The following is a 24,681-nucleotide window of genomic DNA, read 5'->3' on the forward strand; positions in this document are numbered from 1 at the left end:
CGCCAAGCCGGGGCGGCAGAGGGCGGGGTGCTCGGCGGCGCCGCGGAGCTGGGCTCGGGACCCGAGCGCACTCTGCCTGCAGCCCGCGCCCGCGCCGCCTCCCGGGGCCGCAGCCGCCCGACAGCGCGCCCGGAGCATGCCAGCCTCTAGCCGCCTGCGCTGACTTCCCCCAGACATCGGCTCGCAAGGCGACTTTCTAGGCTCTGGATGATTCTCGTGCTGTGCACTCTCGCCCAGTCCTGACGCTGCCACCGCAGCTCCGCAGACCCGCCGAAGCACACCGAGGACCGTCCCTCCGAGTTCGCTCTCCCAGGCGTGGGGTAAGTAGGAGCCGGGCTTTGGAAAGCCTCTGCAGGGGAGGCTGCGGCGTGTAGGTGCGGGGAGAGCGCCGCAGTGCCGGGGTCGAGGCACCTTCGCTGTCAGAGCTGGGGATATGTGACACCTAGACTAGGATGGTGTAGCAGAAAATAAGGAAGATGAGCGTATTCGTTCGGGAGGCTGTGTAGACAGTGAAAGCAGGTATTGGGCTGCAGCACCAAGAGGGCTTCAGATAGGCTGCCCGTATGGCTCCTGTTTGCTGCATCACATCCTATGCTTCCCCTGATCTCTCCTGCTAGAAACCCGTGCGGTGGCCCGGGAGTCGGGGCGATGCGGGGCGCTGGGAGGCAAGGGTGCATTGGCACGTCGTTGCCACTGAGGATAGCCTGTCACCTACTGGCGTCCGGAGGGAGGGTCTTGGTTCTTTCCTAGCGCTGGGGAAAGGGTCGATTGCTTTTTGGCAGGGGTGCAGCAGATTTCCCTCCGTCTCGGTGATGTTATTTTCTGAATGCAGCACGTTATATGAAGAAAACCGGAGCGTCTTTCTCCCTTTAGGCCGAAAAAGTTGGAGAAACTAGGCATGTTAATAATTAGCAGGAGCAGGACCCAGGATGCCCCAGAAAGCTGTTAAATTTTCATTGCCCTCTAAGAAAAACAAATGGCATCGCCAGTGACTATTGGCAGCGCCGTGTTATTTTTGGGACTTTGGGAAAATTGTCCACAGATTGCCTTCAGGAGGCTGAAGGTGGGGCGGGGTGACGGAGGTGGGGGGGGGCTGGGGGGGCGGGGGGAGGTCGGGAGGACCGCTGGCACCATAGTGAGTTCCTGCTAGCCTACGGAGGATTCAGAATCACAAGCCAAACACGTTTTGCTGCTGATTTTAAAGAGTATCAGAGGCAGAACTGCAGCCATGCACAAGGTGAAGAATGCACCAAGGGAACCGGCCTAAAGGAAGGGACATGTAAAGACCTTTCCTCTCCTGCGGACTCCAAATGCATTTGTATTATATAAAGGATGTGTACTCTTGTGGCTCTCAGGATAGGTTTATGAAGGACAAATTATAATTAATGGACTCGGATCTAGTATCTCTGCCTGCATAGAGTTTCGTGTACTGCCTCATTTTAATCAGCACTTGGAAAGGCTATGTCTGCCATTGATGTTATATAATTGACATGGTTCACCATCAGATATTTTTAAATGTACTTTTGGAATAAAGGGAACTTCCATCCGTCTCTTCAGACTGGCCCAAGGTGTAGACTGTCCTGAGGGTTGCTAATGTTTGCCCTAGTCCTGGCTCCAGATGTGTGAGCTCAGCTGTTGCCTGTCACTTAGGTGACAACTGGCCTTTTCCCACTAAGCCTTTGCTGTCTCCATTATCCTCAGTGAAGTGTCAGTGTTCAGCCTGGCCTTCTATTATCAAGAGTGGGACTCTAGCCCCTTGAGGGACAGCAGCCTTATTTGACCATTCCCAACAATATGTCTGTTTTCAGACTCCAGGAATTGGGTGGGGGGAATCCCATGACAGCAAGATAGATACATTTTGAATTGAGCACCAATGGAATTTAAAAGTTCTGTTTTAATCAAGATAGCTCTGTAAGGATGATGCAATATTTGTCAAGCCTCTTTCCCTAGAACAATATTTACTCCCACCAGGGGATTTTAAACTTAAACAGCAGCCATTTATCTTGCTGTCTGGTGGAGACCGGTTCATTTTGCCTCCAATGTGATCCTAGCCTAGGTGGCTGAGATTGGCCTGGGACAGGAATCTGTCATTGTAGCTAGCTGGAGCCTGAAGAAAGCAAAATACAGCACCTGCTGGTACCAGAGGGGTTCTAAATGCCATCAACTGGCGAGTCAGGAAACACAGAAGGAGATATTTTACAAGCTCTTCCAGAAATGTTTATACAAAGGATTTAAAGGTTAACAATGCATGTGCTCTCCATATTAAAACTGAAAGGTGCTAGAAATAAATGGATGTTACCCACAGTTAAGGGTTAGCACACTTGCTGATGAGCTCAAGAAACTCTAATAAGTCATGACTAACATAGTGGTTCATACTTATGAATAAGCCCAGGAGGAAAAGAAGGAAGAAAAGAAGGAGGGAGGAGGAGAATAACTGGATGGTGCATAGAGGTAGACATATTGACACGAGTGAATGGATTTAGTAAATTAATTTTTCCATCCTTAATTTGGTACTAATTGGTAATTTACCACTGAGTGAACCTGTTGATTTGTAGATTTTTAGAAGAAAAGTGATATATTTTACTGAAGTGACAGATTCAATCAGTTCCGCCAGTAATACCAATGAAGCTTAAAAAGTTTATTGTGTTTTTATAATCAAAGTCCATGGGATCACCATTTGTCTCTACAATAAAAGGAGTTGTAATGAGTCAGCTCAAGTCATGGAAATAAAATCTAATATGAGCTGAGGAGAGAAGGAACCCACTAGAGTTAATAGCCGAACTATTATAGAATTGTTCCTAATATTTTCTCCAAGCATAACTCTGATAGGACCAAAAAAGTTTAAATTTTGTAATTTCCTTAAGGATTTTAAAAGTAAGCTTACATACAAGTTTAAAAAGTATCATGGGAAGAGAATTTCTCTAAAATATATAATTGCTTGAAAGTAATATACAAAGATTTGAATATTGTAAGTGACTGAATTGTTTTGAATGCCTGTAATACTCATGAAATGGAATAAGACTCTTTTATCTTCCAATTACTAACTCTTTGAGGCCTCTACATATATTTTAGCTTGTCTAATATTAGGGGAAAACAATTTGAAGTAAAGATTATCATTTACTTGTTTTCTAATCACTGCATTTGATTCCCTTGTTAAAATAGTATATACAGAGTAAATCTTTCCTTTTAAGGAAGGAAAGTAATTTTTAAAAGTCAAAGCGATTCCCATCTGTGCATAGAAATATTAAAGATACCCCTTGACCAAGATAGACCCTTCCCCATTAGGAAAACATCTCTTTTTGTTGTCTCCATGTTATATAAAATAATAAAAATTATTCAACTCTTATTAGTATGAGAATATTAAAATTGCTTAAATCTGTAATTGTTCCATAATAAAGAGGAGTTAGGGAGGTGAATGAGTTGTTTCTTGGCTGGTTGGTTGGCTGGTGTTCTGAGGGACCATTGCTTCTTGCTCTTCTGCTCACTGAATAGAGCATTGCCATATTGCACACTCATGCTTTTACAAGGTCTATGTGAGCAAGGGAGTCGGGAGAGAAAAGTACAATGATCCTAGTGCCAAGTCCCTGCATTGGTGCTGTTCCTCGAAATCTCAGGCAGCCTATGGAGCCAGAGCTTCAGAATGCCAGGGAGCAAGAGGGTGTGGGGCCACTGTGGCAGCCCGTTGGCCTCTGGAGCTCTCCACCTGTAGACATACACAAGCATAATGTAATCGGCAACCCACCTCCTTGTTCAGGGTCATGCTGGACTGAAGTCAAGGGGACTAATGCCATATGTGTTAGTGAGTGAATGTTGTGGAGCTGAAGAAAAGACCTGGCCTGAAATGGCATGGGGAATGCTACTAAGCCTTTGTATCCCCCCTTCCCCTCTCTCTCTCCTAAAGGAGAGAAAAGACATGCTTTACAAGTCAGAGTGTGCTGATTTCATGACACTTCTGGTACGGAGATATGACAGAATAATCAGATCACTTTCTCTGTACCAGAATGACATGATTTTTCCAAGTACCGTTCCTGAGCCACTGGTCCATTAGCCCAGACTATTTCCAGTTACTGGGTGAGGGGGTCAGTTTTTCCCGTGTCTTGGTTTGTGCTCACAATTTAGGCTAAACTCCAAATGAGTTTTGGTCACTTTTGAAGTGATCTCACTGGGCACAAGAATAATTGCCTAGACTGAACTGATTACACCCATCCAGGTTCATTTTCCTACAAAGAGAGATTTTTAAATAAAAGTTAAAAATCCAGCAAGGCAGATGCCAATGTAAACATTTTAAAACTTAGAGCTGTAAAGGAGCAAGCAACTGTCATTTGCCTTTACTTAACTCCTCCTGCTCCCAGGTTTGGTCCTAAATGACCCTAAAAGTCAACTGACCAATTAAAGAAAGTGTGGTTGTTTCCCCCTTCCCCCCCCCCCCACACACACTGATAGACTTAGGGTAAACCCTTGGGAGAGATGCTTTTCATTTCTGGTGGATTACACTTAAGGAAAAAAGTGAGGGCTGTGTTATTTCAGTTGTTCTGGTACTGAAGTCATAGACTCCTTTTAAGAGTTTTGTCCCAGTTGCTGATTTATAGCATCCACCAGCTTTCCTCTGCATCCTTCTTTTCTCATTGAGTCTCTGAAAGAAAGGTTTGTCAATAATGCCGTGGAAATACTACAGTTAGACACAGCCCAGTGCGCGTGGACTCCTCTGTACTGTGTGCACTCATTCAGCCGCTCTTTTATCTGAGGCACTGATCCCACAGCTCACAATTATGGTCTTTGACTTTGGTAACAATTCTGTTTGAAATGTTTCCAATTACACACAATATTGGCGGCATGTAGCAGCTGCATGCCAAAAAGCATTTCTAAGTGTGTTCCAAGAATCAGGCTGTGATTGCTTTTAATTTAAATAAAGGCTATTTGGTTTCCTGTGATGTTTTTTACAACCACCTTTTCCTCCATTTGTGTTGCCTTAAAAAAAAAAAAAAAAAAAGTCTAATATAAAGTAGCCACCACTTAGGGTGATACAATATTGATGCTAGTTTTCTAAGATGCTTTGAGCAAGCACAAGGAACTTTTTAATAAAGGAATTTTAAAGAACCATTGTAGTACAGTTTGGATTTCCCCAAAGAAGAAAATGGAGAAAAGGTTATCTGCTAGCATATTGTAAGTAGCTATGTTTTCAAGTTTTTCTTTCTCTTCGGGGACCTATCATTATAATTATCTTTATAAGTCATTAGATATCACTTGATACATTGTCTTTTCTTTAAATTTCTCTATTTTTCTTTTTATAGGTTCATGAAGAGGTGTTTAAAAAAACATTGAAAGAGTACAAGAGGGGTTAATAAGAACATTCTTAACAGAGGAGGAAGTAGCAAATAATTTCACCATCCTGTAAGAACTAGCCCTCCAAATCGGCCTCTTCTGTAGGCTTGAAATTTCTGAACACTGAAACCTTTTAAAACTGTGGTGGTTTAAATCTCTTAATAGCTACCAGATATATTTGACTTATTAAATCTGAAAATAAGAAAATACACATTCTCAAGGAGTGAATGGGTTGGTAATAGGACTGGGGAGTTCTGTTCCCAGAATGGTTTCTTGGCCCACCTGAAACATAACACCCAGAGCTAGAGGGATCCAATGGTGAGGTGCTAAGATGGTCCTAATTAAGGTGTTTTTACATAGGCTCTTTCAATCTTGGCAAAAACATCCTATAGAATATAGTGCTTCTTTGGGTTGAACAGTAGTTGACTTGCATAAATGCCAACATCTCTTCTGGCATTTTTGGAAATCTTCCATCATGTAATAAATAGTGCTGTATAATCCAAATTTGTAAATGCCATGGTTCATGTAGCCCCTGTAGAGACAGCTGAAATTAACCCAGGCTGCTAAGGATCATCGAGATCCAGGAAGTTACATTTCTGCCTAAAGCCAAAGTCTGACTAGTTACTAATAGTAGTGGGAGATGTGAGTTTGTTTCTTAGTAGAGGAGGGTACTGTGAAGAAGTAAGTGCCCATGGACCCATATGAGTTTTTCTTTTCCTCCCCATTATCCTTGGATACTGTCTCTCAATTAAACAAACCTCCTTGGAAGAAAGTTGCACAGCTAGAGAAAGTTGCACAGCTGAGCAACCCAGCCCCACCAGACACACCCATCCCACCCAGGTCCATTGCTACAAAATCCACAGTAACTAGGGTTGAAATATTGGCCTCTGCCCTAGTTAATGCTGCATTCTGTATGTACACATACATACACACACGCAGGTCCTTCATTCTACTACTAATAAACTGATTTAAACCATGTGACAGTTTCACCAAGGACATTTGTACTTCTTTTGTTTCTTTTATTTCAATGGCAAGCAAATAAAATAAGAAGACACTCATAACTTGTTGACTATAACTGATATTTCCAATTATGCTGTGTACATGCTTGAATAATATAAGTTCCTTATTTACAATGTGAAAAGAGACAAAATAAAGTGGCATTTTGTTTTGCTTTAAAATATGTCTTCTGAACCATTGGGAAACTATTAGATTTTTTTGCAGGAACACTATCTAGTGTTTTAGTGTTGAAATATTTGTTACAATGTATGTCAAAAAGAGAAGACATTTTAAATTCTTCTGTGACTATGTAATTAATAAGTATGCACAGTGCTTGCCATATATGCATGTTGCATAATTTTTAGAAGGAGATAAAGTTAGGGCTGAAGTGCATTAGAGAATCACAGATGTTTCTTGTAAGAAAATTCATATGCTCCGTAGGAATTTTGAACTGCTTTCCGATGCTTAGCTTTGTTCATTGCAAGGATCATATGAATGATTTCATTGAGTTGCCTAGTTCTCATTTACACAAACCTTCAGAAAGGATCCCAAGTGATAAACATCTTACCCCCTCACCTAATTCCGAAATGCTTTATTTAGCCTTTTATGTTTTTGTGAATGTGAAAGGAGGGAGTAAAATATACAGAAAAGATGTTTGTGTTCAACCAACTTAATCATATAAGTTCCCTTTGTGGGCCTTCTATAAGCTTAAACATCTTGGCAGGCTAATAGCCAAAAATGTGTCCTCAAGTCCTGCCAAATGTGTTAAAAGCAGACCACGCTCTCTCCATATTGAAGCACTGGAAATGTACCTTTTTTTTTTTTTTTTAACCTGAATTTTAAGGAAAAAATCACTCTTCTCACCCTCCTTACCCACAGAAACCAAAATTATTATTCATTGCAGTGCTGAAGTGAGAAACTGATAGGAGTAATGACATTTGTATCAAGTGTTTTAAACTAGCTTGACTTGGTTGTTTAAGCAGGAAACAACTGGCTATTCTATAGTGTATGATGGATCTCTTTTGTTAGGTTCATGCTGTCTGTGGACACTGGCTTTTTCACTTTGGTTTGAGAACTTTTAATAGAGTTTATCCTGTTTCTTCTTGAGTGAAGTCTCTAGAATAGACAGTAGTAAGGTGACATACTATAATAATGCAAAGAAAAGTTTTTCTGCAGCCTTTTTCTGAAAATCAGAAAACTCAAAAAAGACTATCGTATAATTAGCTGTGTGATTTGAGGTCATTCTCTCAGCCTCTGTGAGCCTCAGTTTCCCCATAAATAAAATGAGAAAATTAGACTAACCAAGTGCACGTTAACCAAACAATTTCATCATAAACACCTGTGAAGCTTTTTCAAAGTACACATTCACAGAGATTTCAATGCAGTAGGTTCCAGGCAGGTTTCTGTGCTTTGTTTGGTAGTAGGTATTGAATCCAGGGCCTCCTGCTTGCTGACCACTAGCTCTTCCACTGAGCAACCTCCCAGCTGCTGGGTAAGGTCCTGCACATTTAGTTTGAACAGCTCCTCAGGTGATGCCAGACTACAGCTGTGATTGAGCCACCAAATTACATGGCATCTAAGAAGATTTTAGAACTGGAAGAACTCTGTTTCCAATTCTACTAGGCTGAACTGCCTAACAGCCCTTCTTTTTCTTCCTTTCTCTCTCCCTTTTTTCTTTTCTTTTTCCCTCTTTTGTTCATTCATTTGATCATTCATTCATTCTTTTTTTAAAGTATTTTTTAGTTGTAGATGGACACAATACTTTTATTTATCTTTATGTGGTGCTGAGCATCCAACCAAGTGCTCCACCCGTGCTAGGAGAGTGCTCTACCACTGAGCCACAACCCCAGCCCCCATTCATTCATTCTTAATGGCTACTTTCATCATTAATGTTACTATCAAAGTATTATAGATGTCATTTTAACCCAGTTCTAGGGCAGTCTATGTTCTGTGTCATGGCCGATGGTTATTTGTGTCAGAGAGGAGCCATGTTTGCTCACCGTTGTATGCCCTTTGCCCAACACAGTGTCTGACACTCAGTGGACCCCTCACAAATACAGAGAGCCCAGAAAGCTTTCAAATTATGTTATGTTTTCAAATAATATGTTCAATACAAGTGTTATCAAATTGCAGACACTTTTGAGGGATCATTTTTCCAGATATTTAGCATACTCAATAGCATATCTATTATATTTTTCCATAGTAATAGCTGGCCTTTTTGCTTTAAATTTGGAAGGACTTCATCTGAAAAGATATCTGGAGGCTGACCAAAAAAAAAAAAAAAAAAAAAGATATTGAGCATTTTATTCTAGAGTAAAATTTTTTTTAATATTTTTTAATTATACATGGGCACAATTTATTTTATTTATTATTTTATTTATTATTTATTTTTATGTGGTGCTGAGGTTTGAACCCAGTGCCTCACATGTGCAAGGCAAATGCTCTACCACTGAGCCACAACCCCAGCCCTAGAGACCAGTTTTTTAAAAAGCATAATTAACATACTGTTGGAAAAAAATAAGTTTATCCTATGTCTCCCTACTTTTGAAGCTCTTGTATTTGTTGAATAAATGAATTTCAATTTTCTGTCATCTTGCAATATGTACCTGTTTAAGAAATATAACTCAGCCATAAAGATTTCACAATAAATATTTCAAAATTTATCCAACAAATTATGTACAATTTTAGGTCCTATTTTTAAATATTTTGAATTAAAAATCAGAAATTTTAAATGTATCTTTATTAATACAGGTTTCTTAATTAGGTATATGTGTGTGTCTGTCAAGCCATTAAACTCTTTGTTCTTTTCAACAATGGAAATGCAAATTCTCATTCTTTGAACTAGTGAAATAATCTTTAAGCTAGTTCGTTATTTATAGCCAGCAATTATTTTGATCCATTTACAGATGTAATTCTATATCATATCTTTTATAACATAAAATATTTTAAAGCTGTGTATATTCGTACTAAACAGAAGTTCATATCCACAGTGTATGTATTTTTTTGTTCCACATAAAATATCAGAGAATTTCAATAAAATATAATAAATACATTTTCCATTTTTCTCATAATTGCCATAATGCATCTTAAATATTCATTATCAAGCATGGGAAAATACTTGGGTACATCGTTTTATGAAAATTAATCTCATTTCTTTGCTTTTTCTTCTTCTGTGTTTGAAGTACTTCTTGTCATTATCCTATTATTTCCATTACTACAAAATACATACAGACAAAACAAAAAGAACTTAGGAATTTAAACCAGTCAGTATCACTGCTTCTTTGTCTACCCAGCACAAATAAAAAGGGACATTTGGAATTCACTTAGGTTTCTGGAATTTGTTGCTATTGTAAATTGTAATTCTTGTGTGAGTTTTTGGTGGTTATTTTTTTGTGTTTTTGTTTTTATTTTTGATACTGGGAATTGAACCTAGAGGTGCTTTACCACTGAACTACATCCCCATCCCTTTTTATTTTTATATTGAGACAGAGTCTTACTAAATTGCTCAAGCTGTCCTTGAATTTGGGATCCTCCTGCCTCAGTCTCCAGAGTAGCTGGGGTTACAGATGTGCACCACTGCACCTGGCTTTTTTTGTAATTAAAAGAAGAACATTAAAATTTGCCATCTACACCTGGCTAACTGTCTGATTTCCTTTGGATAGTTTCAAAGTACAGGTGTGGCCGTCACAGAATCAGCTGACTTCAGCATGTGTTTTCCTATTGTGTGCACACTGCTAAATCAAATAACCAGGACCTCAGAGTGAAAATCTCTACCTGAATTATCTACTTGAGTTGTTTGCCCAGTGTAACTGAAAACTCTCTTTTAGACATCACGTGAAGAGATACTGTGAAGCATTTCAGTCAGGAAAAAAGATTAAGCCATAGCTAAACAGAGTTTAAGGATCATTTGAGATAAATTGAGTGCTGATTCAAAGTACTGCATAAGGACTTAATATTTGTAGGTTTAACTTTCCTGAAGTTTCACAGCTAATCTCCTTGTTTGTGCTGGATTTCAAGTTATTATAAAAGGACACATGGGATCATGCTCACTCTACCTTTCGGGTCTCTGTTGGAAAGTCACCTGAGAGTAGAGAGGCTTCCCTCATCTCCTTATGTGGAAGAGCAACATCCTTGCCTCCCAAGGGGCTCCATCCACACCCCAGGACCTGCCCTTCTGCTCTCCAGGGCACTTGTCACTGTCTGTTGGATAATGCCTCTCTGCTATCTGCTCTCTGCTTTCTGGATTACTGCTCTATCCCAAGCTCTCTGAGTATTGCCAGCACATAGTAGGCACTTAATAAATGTAAGCAGAATAGATCTTCTCCTCAATATAGTAATAATAATCAGTGTTGAGAAAGTTAGAATTTTAAACTTATAATCAAATTCTGATAATGGACAACAAAGTTAGCAAATGACACCTTATTTTATAAAGTAGGCACTTGTGTATCCTTCTGTATGGAAGATAAACAGAAGCCAGAATTCTGGTTTTGTTTTTTGTTTTTTTTTTTAGATACAGTTTTATTTTGGGTTTTGGTTATGTCTTGTTTTGTTTGGCATCTGAAGTGAAGTTTCTAAGTTGATTCCCTCTTATCTGGATAAGGCCAGAGAGAGGTGATAGAATAGAGGAAAGCATCCTTCCTGCCCACCCCACAGTGACCAGTGAAATGTAATCATACTGTAAAGGGATGCTAGTTTAAGAGCAAACTGAACATCTGCAGCAAGAAAGGTCTACAGCTTTTTTCTTCATCATGCCCCATGCTACCTGTAGCCTTAAGAAAAAAGAGGTAGTATCTTCAGACAGATTTGTGGTGCTGCCTTATTTGTTAAAACACTTCAAGAGACTGTCACTCCCTCAAGAAAGCCCCTGATCTAAATTCCAAGTTTGAAAAGCTAATCCTCTGAGTGATTTCAACCAGCTTACCAGGAAACCTACTTGCTTGAAATTATTTTAATGTCTCAGGTTCCAGGACTTAATTGGCAGTAGATCAGCTTTCCTATTAAGAAGCCAAGCCAATTTATTTGTCCAGAAATTACCATGTTTTAACTTGGGGATTCTTGACTATAAGACTTATACCTCCAAAATACACAAAGCATTTGGATTCATCTCATTTACACAAAGCACTTTCAGAATCACCTCATTTATCTTTACTGCATCTTTGTGGGGGGCCTAACCAAGATTACCCCAATTTACAAGGAACTTTGGCTTGGCAATTCCTAAATAAATGCATGCTTGCAGTTGAAGTTTTAGAAATAAAGAAAGAATAGCAGAAAGGGAAAGTAAGCTTACTAAAATTTGTTTTGATTCATGTTCTATTTCATAAATATTACTGTGCTTCCCTGTGTGCTATATTAAATTAGATAACTATTGTATCCTGCTAATAATTTTTACGTGACTTGGCATGATTAAATTAATTTTCTGGACCAATTACCTGTACTGTGCCTCAGTTTCTTCAGTTAAAAATGAAGGGCCTGGGGATTTCTTCTTTTTTTTTTTATTGGTGTCTTATAGTTAGATTCACTTTGACATAATCATACATGCATGGAGTTTAATTTACTCTATTTTAGTCCCCAGTACCACCCCCCACCCTGTTCCCATCATTTGTCCCTCCCCCTATTCCTCTTCCTCTCCTCTACTGGTCTACCTTCCTGAGATTTCTTACACTCAGAATTTATTTGATTCTAAAATACTGGATTTAGAGAGCATAATTTCAGGAGACTAGATAATAAATAACTGATTTTAGCTGCTATTATTATTTTTATATTCATCATCATCATCACTACTTGAATCATTGACTTGAATTATTCAACAATCTAAGGTAGTCTTATTTGCTAGGTTCAACTTAGAGCTTTAATCTTATTATTCAGTGTGACCAATTCAATATTCAGCAATAGCTTTAAAGACTTAAGAGTCTTGCCGTGACTCAAAGTCTGGTTTAACAGTTGATACAATGGCTAAAAAAATTAAGATATTAAAGAGCAAATAATCTGATGTTGTTACAATGGCCTACTTATGTTCATCATAAAAATTACAAATGTGTGTTTATGCATGGGAAATGTGGAAGATTTTGAAAGCAGAACTCACAGTACTATGTTTACTTGTGTAATTATATAATAATAAAAACTATGTTTATAATGTGCATATCCTACTCAGGAGGCTGAGTCAGGAAGAGTGCAAACTGGAGGTCAGCCTGAGCAACTTAGACCCTACTTTCAAATAAAATTAAAAAGGACTGGAGATGTACTCCAGTGGTAGAGCACCTGCCTGGCATGTATGAGGCCTGGGTTCAATCCCCATACTGCAAAAAAGAAAAAAATGTGTGTGTGCATGTGTATTCATTGACCAGATGTGAATTAATTTGGGGAGGTTAAGAGAGTATTTAACTAGAAAATAAAGATAACTTGTTTTAGTTGCATTCCTAATATTTTTAAATACTCTAATAACATTCTTATCTCCCACAACCCCCCAGATAAAAGCTGGTAAATATGCAGTAAGTAGTGAAACACTGTACTAAGCTAATGCACATTGGCATATGTCACATACCTACTGGCCTGGGTGTTCCTTTTAGGGTATTATGATTAATTAAATCACTAACTTTTCAACAAATACTCAGGACCTCAGATCTTATTCACATTCTAATTAGGCCAAGCCCAATGTCACAATGAGTCCCACCAGGAAGCCTTATACCTTCTGTATTATGTCTAAGGCGATCAAGTTTGTGAATTGTTCAGATAAGCACAGCAACGAAATGAGCTGTGGTGTGTCTCCCAGCAGATTCATAAGTGACTGTGAGGTGCTGCGCCAGTCACAAGGACTATATAAATGTGACATTCATAATCACCAGTTTGAATCTGGGTCACTTCATCTGTGACTCAAAGATCAAACACCATCAGATGGTAATGACTGTGTGAAAGTACTGCAGGAAGACCTTGGATTTCTTAATGACACCTTTGTGGCCTTCTCAGCAGACTGTTAGAGGCTGGCATAGAAATGGAGTGGTGTGTGCCCTTGGTCTGGAGGCCAGCCCTTCAGGGTGCAATTGGCACACTGCTGCAGAGATGCTTTAAGAGTGGTGCACAGTGGTTTCTCTTGTCTTAGCTTCTTAAATGGATGTACAAAACCTTTCATTTTTTTCCTCTTTTCCTGACTATTTATTCACTTCAAAGTGATGCTATTTTGCATATTCCCTGCTTTCTTTTCTGTTCTCTGAAAAAGTTAAATTACACTCACAAATGCATGCTAGCCATTCAGTGTCAAAACTTCCCCATTTTTATTTCAACTCAGGGGGTGGGGCATGATTTTCCTTGCAGGATGCCTTTACAGAGGGCCTGTGGTGTGCCAGGCATGGTGTTAGATTCTGGGAATACAAACATTCAACATTAAACAAGAGTGGTTCTGTCTTTAAAGAGCTCATTGTCCCTAGTCTCTTTCTAGCCAGGGTAAGGTTCCTGGTTCCTTGAACAGTTTGAAAACAAATCTATACATATGCTGAGAAAGAAATAATAACACATTTCTCTTCTCTGTTCTACATTCAGGGAATATTATCTTTTCCTTGGCTGTGTCAGAGAATCTTCATGATAATGCCTCCCTTGCTGCACTTGATGATTTTTAAAGAATTACTGCTTTTACCTTGCCTTTATGTTTTCTGTGAGGATAAAATCCTTTAACTTTCCAGTCCTTTTTTTTTTTTTTTTGGTACCAGGAATTAAACCCTGAGTCACTTAACCACTGAGCCACATCCCCAGCCCTTTTTATTTTTATTTGGAAATATGGTTTCACTAAGTTGCTTATGGCCTTGCTATCTTGCTGAGGCTGGCTTTGAACTTGAGATCCTCCTGCTTCAGCTTCTGGTAGCCTGCCAATCTTTAAGAACAATATTCGTTAAGTCACCTATTTGTAGAAAACAACAACTTAATTTCTAAGAAGAACCAATCAGAATTGTAGATTGACCAAATAGAGTCAATAAAGAGAAAAATGAATAGGAGCTGCAAGAGTTTGATCTGATATGACCCAGGGGACAACTGTCTCCCACAGACTTATCCTGTTTTTTTTGGTAGAGATGGTAAGTACATCTTTTAGTGGTCCTGGCTTGATGACAGTGCCCAATGAAGTAATTCTGATATTTTGCTGCAATATTTTAAAGAAACCTTTGAATATTGGTCTCATTTCTTAAGCCAAGTATTCTAGAGTATATTTAGTTAGCCATTAAATGTCTCAGTGTAAGTGATTAGTACAATCTGATTAGCAATCAGAAGCTACTTTTTGTCTAGGGGGAAATAATACTTCAATACCCAAGGAGCTCCTTGGATTAATAACTTTAAAAAAAACATTGTAAAAAAAATATACAAGACACTGATGTTCTGAATGGATGGCCTGCTCATTCTGTGTAAGATTTTATACTTGCAGAATATTGGTAATGGTTTCTTTCTTTGTGGCTATATTAAGATGGGTATAATTTTATCCCTTGTGCCTTTGTGCTATAAGCACGTTACTTTTAAAATAAGAAAAAACAAATATTAGAGATATAGTTTAAACAACATTTCTATGTTTAAATTTTCCAAAGTCATGGGTGAAGATCATCTGGGATATAGAAAATGTTGTGTTTTTTTTTTTTTTTAACTTTTCAAATATTTATGTATCTTTCAAGTTTAATTGTTATATGAAATCTGCCCAAACTATTTACACTTAAAATTTATCTCTTTAGGGGCTGGAATGTTAGCCTAGCATGTGTGAGGCACTGGGTTTGATTATCAGCACCAAGTATAAATAAATACATAAAATAAAGGTCTATCAACAACTAAAAATACATTTGAAAAAACTATCTCTTTATTCTTTCATTCATTCAACAAATAGTTCTTAAAGAAATATAGTATACACATAGTCCTTTGTGTTCCATGAAAGGGGGTGGAAGGAGAAAGAGAGATCAAAGATAAAACCCATATCTTCTTCCTTCAGGACTTCACTGTTGGGGGGGGGGGGTGGGCAGGGCCAGGAATGTACTCATACAGGTTGCCTGAAATGGGGAGGAAAGATGATGGACCTCAATTAGCACATGTATTCTTTGATGCTCAGTGATGGCCAATGACTTCAGGGGGCTGTGTGTCACCATTAGTACCTGGGGACCTAGGACACCTAAGTTCCTGGTGAAGGTTCATACTCTGGTACCATAAAAGCAAATGCAAGCTCCCATCCCAGGAGGTGAGTCTGAAAGTCACCAGAGTCCCTGCTTATTTTCAAACCCAAGGTCTGGAATGAGTGAATTCATCTACTTCTTCCGAGGAGGCCAGCCCCAGGACTGGTTGCAGCTCATCCCTGTAGCCCCACCAGCTGTAGGTGCAGCCTGGACTTGTGCCTGACAGTTCACCCTTCTGTAGTCTGGTTTCAAGGAGTTTGCTGTTTTTTATTTTTACTCTGAAACTCATACCAAATTTGTACAATGGAGAAGCCCAAAGCATTTACATCTTTTCTCAATAACACTAACAGAATATTGCAAGAAAAAAAAAAAAAAACTAGGCTACCTTTTACTTTTTCAGTGACCAAATGAAAATGAAATCTGTCAGACAATTTGAAGGGATTTGTATGATCAAGCCTAGGAAATTACATGTTTTGCATTTGCTAAGACAACCTTTGGGATCAAAGTTAAATTCACACAAACCATTGTATATTATATTAAGCTGCTACATTAGCATTTGTAAATCTTATGAAACTAATTTCCCAAATATACAAAATAATTGCTTTAAAATAAGGCAAAATATTTTATTCTTTATTTTGAATTATATGTTAAAGATATAATTTTCAAGAATTTACTGAATGTGGAACATTTTACTTTTAAAGATGTACATTTGGATTTGGCAATCCACTGAAATAAACATGAAAGAACTTTCTGAAAAGATTTATTCTCCTTATGAATCAACTAGGTGTTTTCTAGAAAGAAACATTAATACTATGCAGAATTGCCTAATCATAATTCTGTGACCTGTTGAAATGAAATAAACGTCTTGATCTGTTGAACTGCCAATGGAATTTTATCTAAAACTGATACCATGTCTTTCATACTTTAGGACTCCTGTGAATTTTATCACAGAATCACTTTATACCCCATTTGGAAGGCAGCCACTTAAGCGTGGAGTATGACAATTGTTTAACGGTGCATAGTAAAACTTAAGTAATTTATGGCTCCAGAAAGGGAACTGTATCTAATTGAAATGTCCAGAGTAATTCAGGTAGGTGGACATAGCCACCCAGGTGTCTTGGCACTGTTCCAATTTGGATTGGCTAATGAGCTTATGAGGTTGAGGTCTGTTTTGCCTGCTTCCTTTGCAAGTGTACTTGTCCATTAGTACAGTGCCACCTCACACCATGCTGGGACATTGATTCCATGTTGATTCACAAAGGAATGCCTTGGGTCACACAGCAACTATCTAGTCAATAGCAGGTATCCTCTTCAGGGCTCTCATTTCAGAATCTGTGCTCGTTAGTTGATGACAGAATCTTTCAGCTATACCACTCCAAGCAGAATTTCCAAATGCCACACTGCTCATCTTTAACATGTAGCTTGGCTGGAGTGATATGTTCCCATTATTGATCCCTTTGTTCCAGAGATTATGTCACTACAAAGAGGTTATAATTTGTCTTGTTTGGAGGGTTATGTCTAATTGCATAGGACAGTTAAAGGATGATGAATGACTGCTTTTTACCTTACATCTGTGCCTCATTTTTTCTCCAAGACCACTGAACAGGACAGTCAGTTTCCTTAATTGGCACAGATGGTACCCTAAGAATGACATACAATCTGAAAACCTAAGTTAATGAGTCCAGATAGTCCAGATAGTTACCATAGATATCCTTAAACTGACTCTCAAAGAAATCCTCCCACAACCAGCAAGAAGAAAGGAGGCACTAGATGGCAGTCTTAAACAAACTTGAAATGACCTTTCCTCTCTTCATAGTCAGTACCTAAAACTAGTCACTTCACTTCTATTCCAAATGAACTTGAGCTTGAACTCTACTGCATAAAAATTCCAACTCTAAGGGCATTATGAAATTTAATGGCACATTATAGAATTTTGTATTTTCAATTAAAAATGATTCCATATCCATTTATGTTAGGCTCATTGCTGAAATGATTCACTTTAATGTCTATTTATTTAATTTTACATTTCAAGATGTTGTTAAAGAGCTTTTTTGGACTTTAAAAACTAGGGGGGAATATAGTATATAAATAGAGTGAAAAAATATGCAGCTCTTAAAAATAAAGATTCAGAAGTAAACTGATATAAAAAGATATTCAGGATATATTTAAGTAGAAGAGAAAGTTTATAAAGTACTACGTAAGGAGCGATCATTCTTGGGTTTTGTGTTGGGCTCTGACAGAGAGGGTTATGGATTTTTTTTTCTTTCTGCTTATTATTTTTCTTCATAAATTACCTTTCTTCTGCATTATAATACACTTTTTAGCCAAGTGTGGTCACACATGCCTGTAATCCCAGCAACCCAGGAGGCTGAGGCAGGAGGATCATAAATTCAAGGCTGGATTTAAAACTTAGTGAGACTCTTTCTCAAAATAAAAAAATAAAAAGGGCTGGAAATACAGCTCAGTGGTTCAGTACCCTGGATTCAATCGCCTGTACTGGGGAAAAAAAAAATTTTTTTAAATGTACACAATAGCATCACATTGCCTTCCTGGTCTAAGATGAGTTTCTTGAAAATGCTGCTCACTAGCAGCACTTTTTCCACAAACTATATTTGCTGCCTTACCTTGTGTGCTTTCTCTTGTTGCTTCATGTTCACATGGTGGGATTTTTGTTATTGAAAATAATGCAAAAAAATTTTTCAGCTGGGTATACATAGTGGCAGACACCTATAATCCCAGCAGACCAGGAGGCTGGGACAGGAGGATGGCCAAACCCAGCCTCAGCAATTTAGTGAGGCCCTAAGAAACTTGGTAAGACTCACTCAGTCTCAAAATAAAAGGGAGGGGGTGGGTTTGCTGGGAATGTGGCTCAATGATTAAGTGCCCCTGGGTTTAATCCCTGGTATCAAAAAAAATTTTTTTTTCCCTATTTCTTGAAGACTAGTGAAAATGATGCCATTTGTATAGCAAATTCTCTACAGATCTCAAGGACAATCTCCATGTTTAATTTATTTTTTTTAGTTTCATCTCCAGGTGAGTGCTTATTAGACCAGATTCCATTCACAATGAACATTTATTAAACACTGAAGATGTACAAATCACACATTATCAGAAATTTTATATATCAGGTTATAAAGTGGGAGGTGAATGTTTACAAGGGTGATAATGTTTCTCTTATATTTCTTTGTGGGTCTGTTTGTGTTTAAAGAGGAATGCATATCTTACCTAAAGATGATAATCCTTATATTCCATTTTTGCAGTATGGGAATTGAACCCCAGGCCTCGTACATGCTAGTTAAGCATTCCACCACTGAGCCATATCCCCATCCCTGAATTCTTTATATTTCTTAACCTTCTGTCTTGGACATTTATGTCATTTTGGAAAGAGTGCTCGTATTCTATAGGAAAGAGTGCTCCTATTCTATAGATTGAGAAGACTACAAGTTGAAAAAAGAACAATTGAAGTATTTATAAAGATTGTTAACAACACACCAAAAGTTTCATTCATTTTGTTAGGAAATATCCCAGAAACAATCAGGCAAGACTATGAATTTCTATACCAGACTGTGCCCTTGCAGCTTTGGTACAGAAAGTTCGTGAGGTTCAGTTTCATTTAGAAGGAGTCAGTGTAGACTTTTGGGAGACATTAGAGGTTATTAAAGAGTGTATCCTGCCCTTAACAGAATGCCTGGCACAGAATGTGTATTCAATAAATATTAGTTCAATAATTGGCTGTGTCCATCAAGGAATACTTTTTTTTTCTTTTTTACTTATTTATTTATTTTTTTTCCTTTAATTTTTATTGTTGGTTGTTCAAAACATTACATAGTTCTTGACATATCATATTTCACACTTTGATTCAAGTGGGTTATGAACTCCCATTTTTACCCCGTATACAGATTGCAGCATCACATCGGTTACACATCCACTGTTTTACATATTGCCATACTAGTGTCTGTTGTATTCTGCTGCCTTTCCTATCCTCTACTATCCCCCATCCCCTCCCCTCCCCTCCCATCTTCTCTCTCTACCCCATCTACTGTAATTCATTTCTCCCCCTTGTTGTTTTTTTCCACTTTCCCCTCACTTCCTCTTGTATGTAATTTTGTATAACCATGAGGGTCTCCTTCCATTTCCATGCAATTTCCCTTCTCTTTCCTTTTCCCTCCCACCTCTCACCCCTGTTTAATGTTAATCTTCTTCTCCTGCTCTTCCTCCCTACTCGGTTCTTAGTTACTCTCCTTATATCAAAGAAGACATTTGGCATTTGTTTTTTAGGGATTGGCTAGCTTCACTTAGCATAATCTGCTCTAATGCCATCCATTTCCCTGCAAATTCTATGATTTTGTCATTTTTTAATGCAGAGTAATACTCCATTGTGTATAAATGCCACATTTTTTTTTATCCATTCGTCTATTGAAGGGCATCTAGGTTGGTTCCACAGTCTTGCTATTGTGAATTGTGCTGCTATGAACATCGATGTAGCCGTGTCCCTGTAGCATGCTCTTTTTAGGTCTTTAGGGAATAGACCGAGAAGGGGAATAGCTGGATCAAATGGTGGCTCCATTCCCAGCTTTCCAAGAAATCTCCATACTGCTTTCCAAATTGGCTGCACCAATTTGCAGTCCCACCAGCAATGTACAAGTGTACCCTTTTCCCCACATCCTCGCCAGCACTTGTTGTTGTTTGACTTCATAATGGCTGCCAATCTAACTGGAGTGAGATGGTATCTTAGGGTGGTTTTGATTTGCATTTCTCTGACAGCTAGAGATGGTGAGCATTTTTTCATGTACTTGTTGATTGAATGTCCTCCTCTGAGAAGTGTCTGTTCAGGTCCTTGGCCCATTTGTTGATTGGGTTATTCGTTTTCTTATTGTTTAATTTTTTGAGTTCTTTGTATACTCTGGATATTAGGGCTCTATCTGAAGTGTGAGGAGTAAAGATTTGTTCCCAGGATGTAGGCTCCCTATTTACCTCTCTTATTGTTTCTTTTGCTGAGAAAAAACTTTTTAGTTTGAGTAAGTCCCATTTGTTGATTCTAGTTATTAACTCTTGTACTATGGGTGTCCTATTGAGGAATTTGGAGCCCGACCCCACAGTATGTAGATCGTAGCCAACTTTTTCTTGTATCAGATGCTGTGTCTCTGATTTGATATCAAGCTCCTTGATCCATTTTGAGTTAACTTTTGTGCATGGTGAGAGAAAGGGATTCAGTTTCATTTTGTTGCATATGGATTTCCAGTTTTCCCAGGACCATTTGTTGAAGATGCTATCCTTCCTCCATTGCATGCTTTTAGCCCCTTTATCAAATATAAGATAGTTGTAGTTTTGTGGATTGGTTTCTGTGTCCTCTATTCTGTACCATTGGTCCACCCGCCTGTTTTGGTACCAGTACCATGCTGTTTTTGTTACTATTGCTCTGTAGTATAGTTTGAGGTCTGGTATCGCTATACTGCCTGATTCACACTTCCTGCTTAGAGTTGTTTTTGCTATTCTGGGTCTTTTATTTTTCCATATGAATTTCATGATTGCTTTCTCTATTTCTACAAGAAATGCTGTTGGGATTTTGATTGGAATTGCATTAAACCTACCCAGAACTTTTGGTAATGTTGTCATTTTGATGATGTTGGTTCTGCCTATTCATGAACAGAGTATATTTTTCCATCTTCTAAGATCTTCTTCTATTTCTCTCTTTAGGGTTCTGTAGTTTTCATTGTATAAGTCTTTCACCTCTTTTGTTAGGTTGATTCCCAAGTATTGTATTTTTTTTGAGGATATTGTGAATGGAGTGGTTGTCCTCATTTCCATTTCAGAGGATTTGTCGCTGATATATAGGAATACCTTTGATATATGCGTGTTGATTTTATATCCTGCCACTTTGCTGAATTCATTTATTAGCTCTAATAGTTTCTTTGTAGACCCTTTTGGATCTGCTAGGTATAGAATCATGTCATCTGCAAATAGTGATAATTTAAGTTCTTCTTTTCCTATTTTTATGCCTTTAATTTCTTTCGTCTGTCTAATTGCTCTGGCCAGTGTTTCAAGAACTATGTTGAACAGAAGTGATGAGAGAGGGCATCCCTGTCTTGTTCCAGATTTTAGAGGGAATGCCTTCAATTTTTCTCCATTCAGAATGATGCTAGCCTGAGGCTTAGCATAGATTGCTTTTACAATATTGAGGTATGTTCCTGTTATCCCTAGTTTTTCTAGAGTTTTGAACATAAAGGGATGCTGTACTTTGTCGAATGCTTTTTCCGCATCTATCGAGATGATCATATGGTTCTTATTTTTAAGTCTATTGATGTGGTGAATAACATTTATTGATTTCCGTATATTGAACCAGCCTTGCATCCCAGGGATGAATCCTACTTGATCATGGTGCACAATTTTTTTGATATGTTTTTGTATCCGAGTGGCCAGAATTTTATTGAGGATTTTTGCATCTAGGTTCATTAGAGATATTGGTCTGTAGTTTTCTTTCTTTGAAGTGTCTTTGTCTGGTTTAGGTATCAGGGTGATGTTGGCCTCGTAGAATGAATTTGGAAGTTCTCCCTCTTTTTCTATTTCCCGAAGTAGCTTGAAAAGTATTGGTATTAGTTCCTCTTTAAAGGTTTTGTAAAACTCTGCTGTATACCCATCCGGTCCTGGGCTTTTCTTAGTTGGTAGTCTTTTGATGGTTTCTTCTATTTCCTCAATTGATATTGGTCTGTTTAGGTTGTCTATATCCTCCTGACTCAATCTGGGTAGATCATATGACTTAAGAAATTTATCGATGCCTTCACTATCTTCTATTTTATTGGAGTATAAGGATTCAAAATAATTTCTGATTATCTTCTGTATTTCTGAAGTGTCTGTTGTGATATTGCCTTTTTCATCCCGTATGCTAGTAATTTGAGTTCTCCCTCTTCTTCTCTTCCTTAGCATGGCTAAGGGTCTGTCGATCTTATTTATTTTTTCAAAGAACCAACTTTTAGTTTTGTCAATTTTTTCAATTGTTTCTTTTGTTTCAATTTCATTAATTTCAGCTCTGATTTTAATTATTTCTTTCTTTCTACTTCTTTTGCTGTTGTTTTGCTCTTCTTTTTCTAGGATTTTGAGATGAAGTGTGAGATCATTTATTTGTTGGTTTTTTATACTTTATCTCTTTCTGTTTTATCTTCTGCCCTTTGAACTTTGAGGTCCTTGAGTTGAATTGTCTTGTCTGAGTTTCTGTTTTAGAACCAACCATTTAATAGCGGCTCAATTTTTTTTTTTAACTTGATGAGTAAATAAATGTTTCTCAAGTAAAAAGCCAAGTTTGGGACATCAGACCTTGATGATTTTGTCAACTCATTGAGAGTCACTGACTACTTCTTTATCTCTGGTGGCCCGGCTCAATATAGCATAAAACATTTGATGAAGGGGGGGCAGAAATTGATTTTATTACATTTAATTATGGCTTCAGAGGTGAAGAATGATTTTTTTTTCTTTTTAATTTTTTGCAGTACTGAGAATGGAACCCAGTGCCTCTCACATACTAAGCAAATGCTCTACCACTGAGCTACGCTACCAGCCCTTTAGGGAAAAAAGCTTTATCACACATTCTGATGTAGTCCTGATAGCAAACCTGTTGGTCAGGTGTCTCATTTTATAATTGAAGAAGCAGGTTCCAAATGGTTGAGTCACTGTGGATCACAGTTACTGAATAATGATAGCTAGACTAGAATCCAGGTCTTCTTGATGCATTTGTTTTTCAATTTAATTTTATTTTTAATTGACATAAAAATGGTATATATTCTTGAGGTACCATTTGATGTTTTTTTTTTTTTTTTTTTGTAGTACTGGAAAAGGAACCAAGGACCTCAAACATATTAGGCAAGTGCTTTACCACTGAGCTACATCACCAGCCCAGGCCTCACTAAATTGCCCAGACTGGCCTAGACCTTGTGGTCCTCCTGCCTCAGCCTCCTGAGTGGCTGGGATAAGGGGTGTGAACACCACACCCAGCACCATGTGATGTTTGGATAAATGTATATATTGTGTAATGTTTAAGTCATGGTAAGTATACCTATTGCAAACATTTGTCTTTTCTTGTGGTGTAAATATTCAAAATCCTTTTCTGTTGTTCTTTTGAAATATGTAGTACATTACTGTAATGTGTAGTCCTCCCCTGCAACAGAATACCCTAGAACTTATGTTTCCCATCTTTCTGTAACTTAGGGCCTGCTGACCAACCTTTGCCATCTCTCCCTCCTAACCTAGGTGCTCTTTTCCAGTGCACTCTGTTCTAGTTTGCTTGATATCAGCACAGTACCAGGATCACCTGGACTACCTCCCCCTGTGTCTCTCTATCTTCAGCATTCCTTTCCCTTGTCCCAGAAAGATCTCATCATTTATTTCATTCTGCAATATTTAATGTCAATTTATCATTAAATTGTATCATTAGTATTTTATGTGCTTTGAAAATGTGCACATTTAGGATGGAGAGAGGGTCCCAGGTTGCTCAGTTATTTCCCATGTCCCTTCTCCACTGCGCTCCCCACAACCCCCGTGCCCTGAGAGAGAAGTACTTCCTACTGTCTTCCTTGCTTGCAGCTGCTGCTCTCCCTGCCTCCCCAGCTCTCTGCATGGGTGTGGGCAGACTAGAGCCTGAAGAAGCCAGGGCCCTTCCTTCCTCCTCTGCAGCACCACAAAGCTCCATTGCAGCAGGCATGCAGGGACCATGCTAATGCAGGGACTTGTGCTAATGTGGGCACCCTTCGCCTCAGTGAAGCCCAATATAGATACTAATGTTTGTATTTCTGTTTGTACTGGCTCAAATATTTGCAAATAATATTTTTAAACGTGTGTATCTGTTAACTCTTTTTAGGATTCTTTGTTTATTTTCAGTTTACTAGTGCTGGTGTTCTTGCCCCCACTTATTTAAGTAAATGCAAATCAAATGCAAGTTAATCCCTTTTGCAATAACTGAATTATCATTCTTTATTACCAGTGGAATTGAGCTCTACATCTGGATACATGACAAAAACTTGTCCTTTTGCTTTTGTTTACATTCCACTAGGACTTTGGAATCCAAATAATCCTGGAGAGAAGAAGGAAAAAAAAAAAAAACACCACCTAAATCCTTCTACAATTTAATTTCCCCAAAATATTTATTTGAATATTTTAGTGGTATTGTTAGATTCTAAAATATTGTTACCGCTATTGACCGGTGACGAGTCCTTGCTTCCCCAATGTTGAAGAATAACACCAG

General features: G+C 38.3%; 1 protein-coding gene across 1 annotated transcript in view; it reads left to right on the forward strand.

Moving 5' to 3' along the window:
• Positions 1–272: 272 nt before the first annotated feature.
• Prickle1 (prickle planar cell polarity protein 1) overlaps positions 273–24,681 on the forward strand; it is a 106,263-nt gene continuing 81,854 nt past the window's right edge. The window contains exon 1 of the mRNA XM_071609955.1: positions 273–320. The gene's annotated coding sequence lies outside the window, so the exon portion shown is untranslated. The remainder of the gene's footprint in view (positions 321–24,681) is intronic.

This window comes from Marmota flaviventris, chromosome 3, assembly GCF_047511675.1.
Source record: "Marmota flaviventris isolate mMarFla1 chromosome 3, mMarFla1.hap1, whole genome shotgun sequence".
In the NCBI taxonomy this organism is placed as follows: Eukaryota; Metazoa; Chordata; class Mammalia; order Rodentia; family Sciuridae; genus Marmota; species Marmota flaviventris.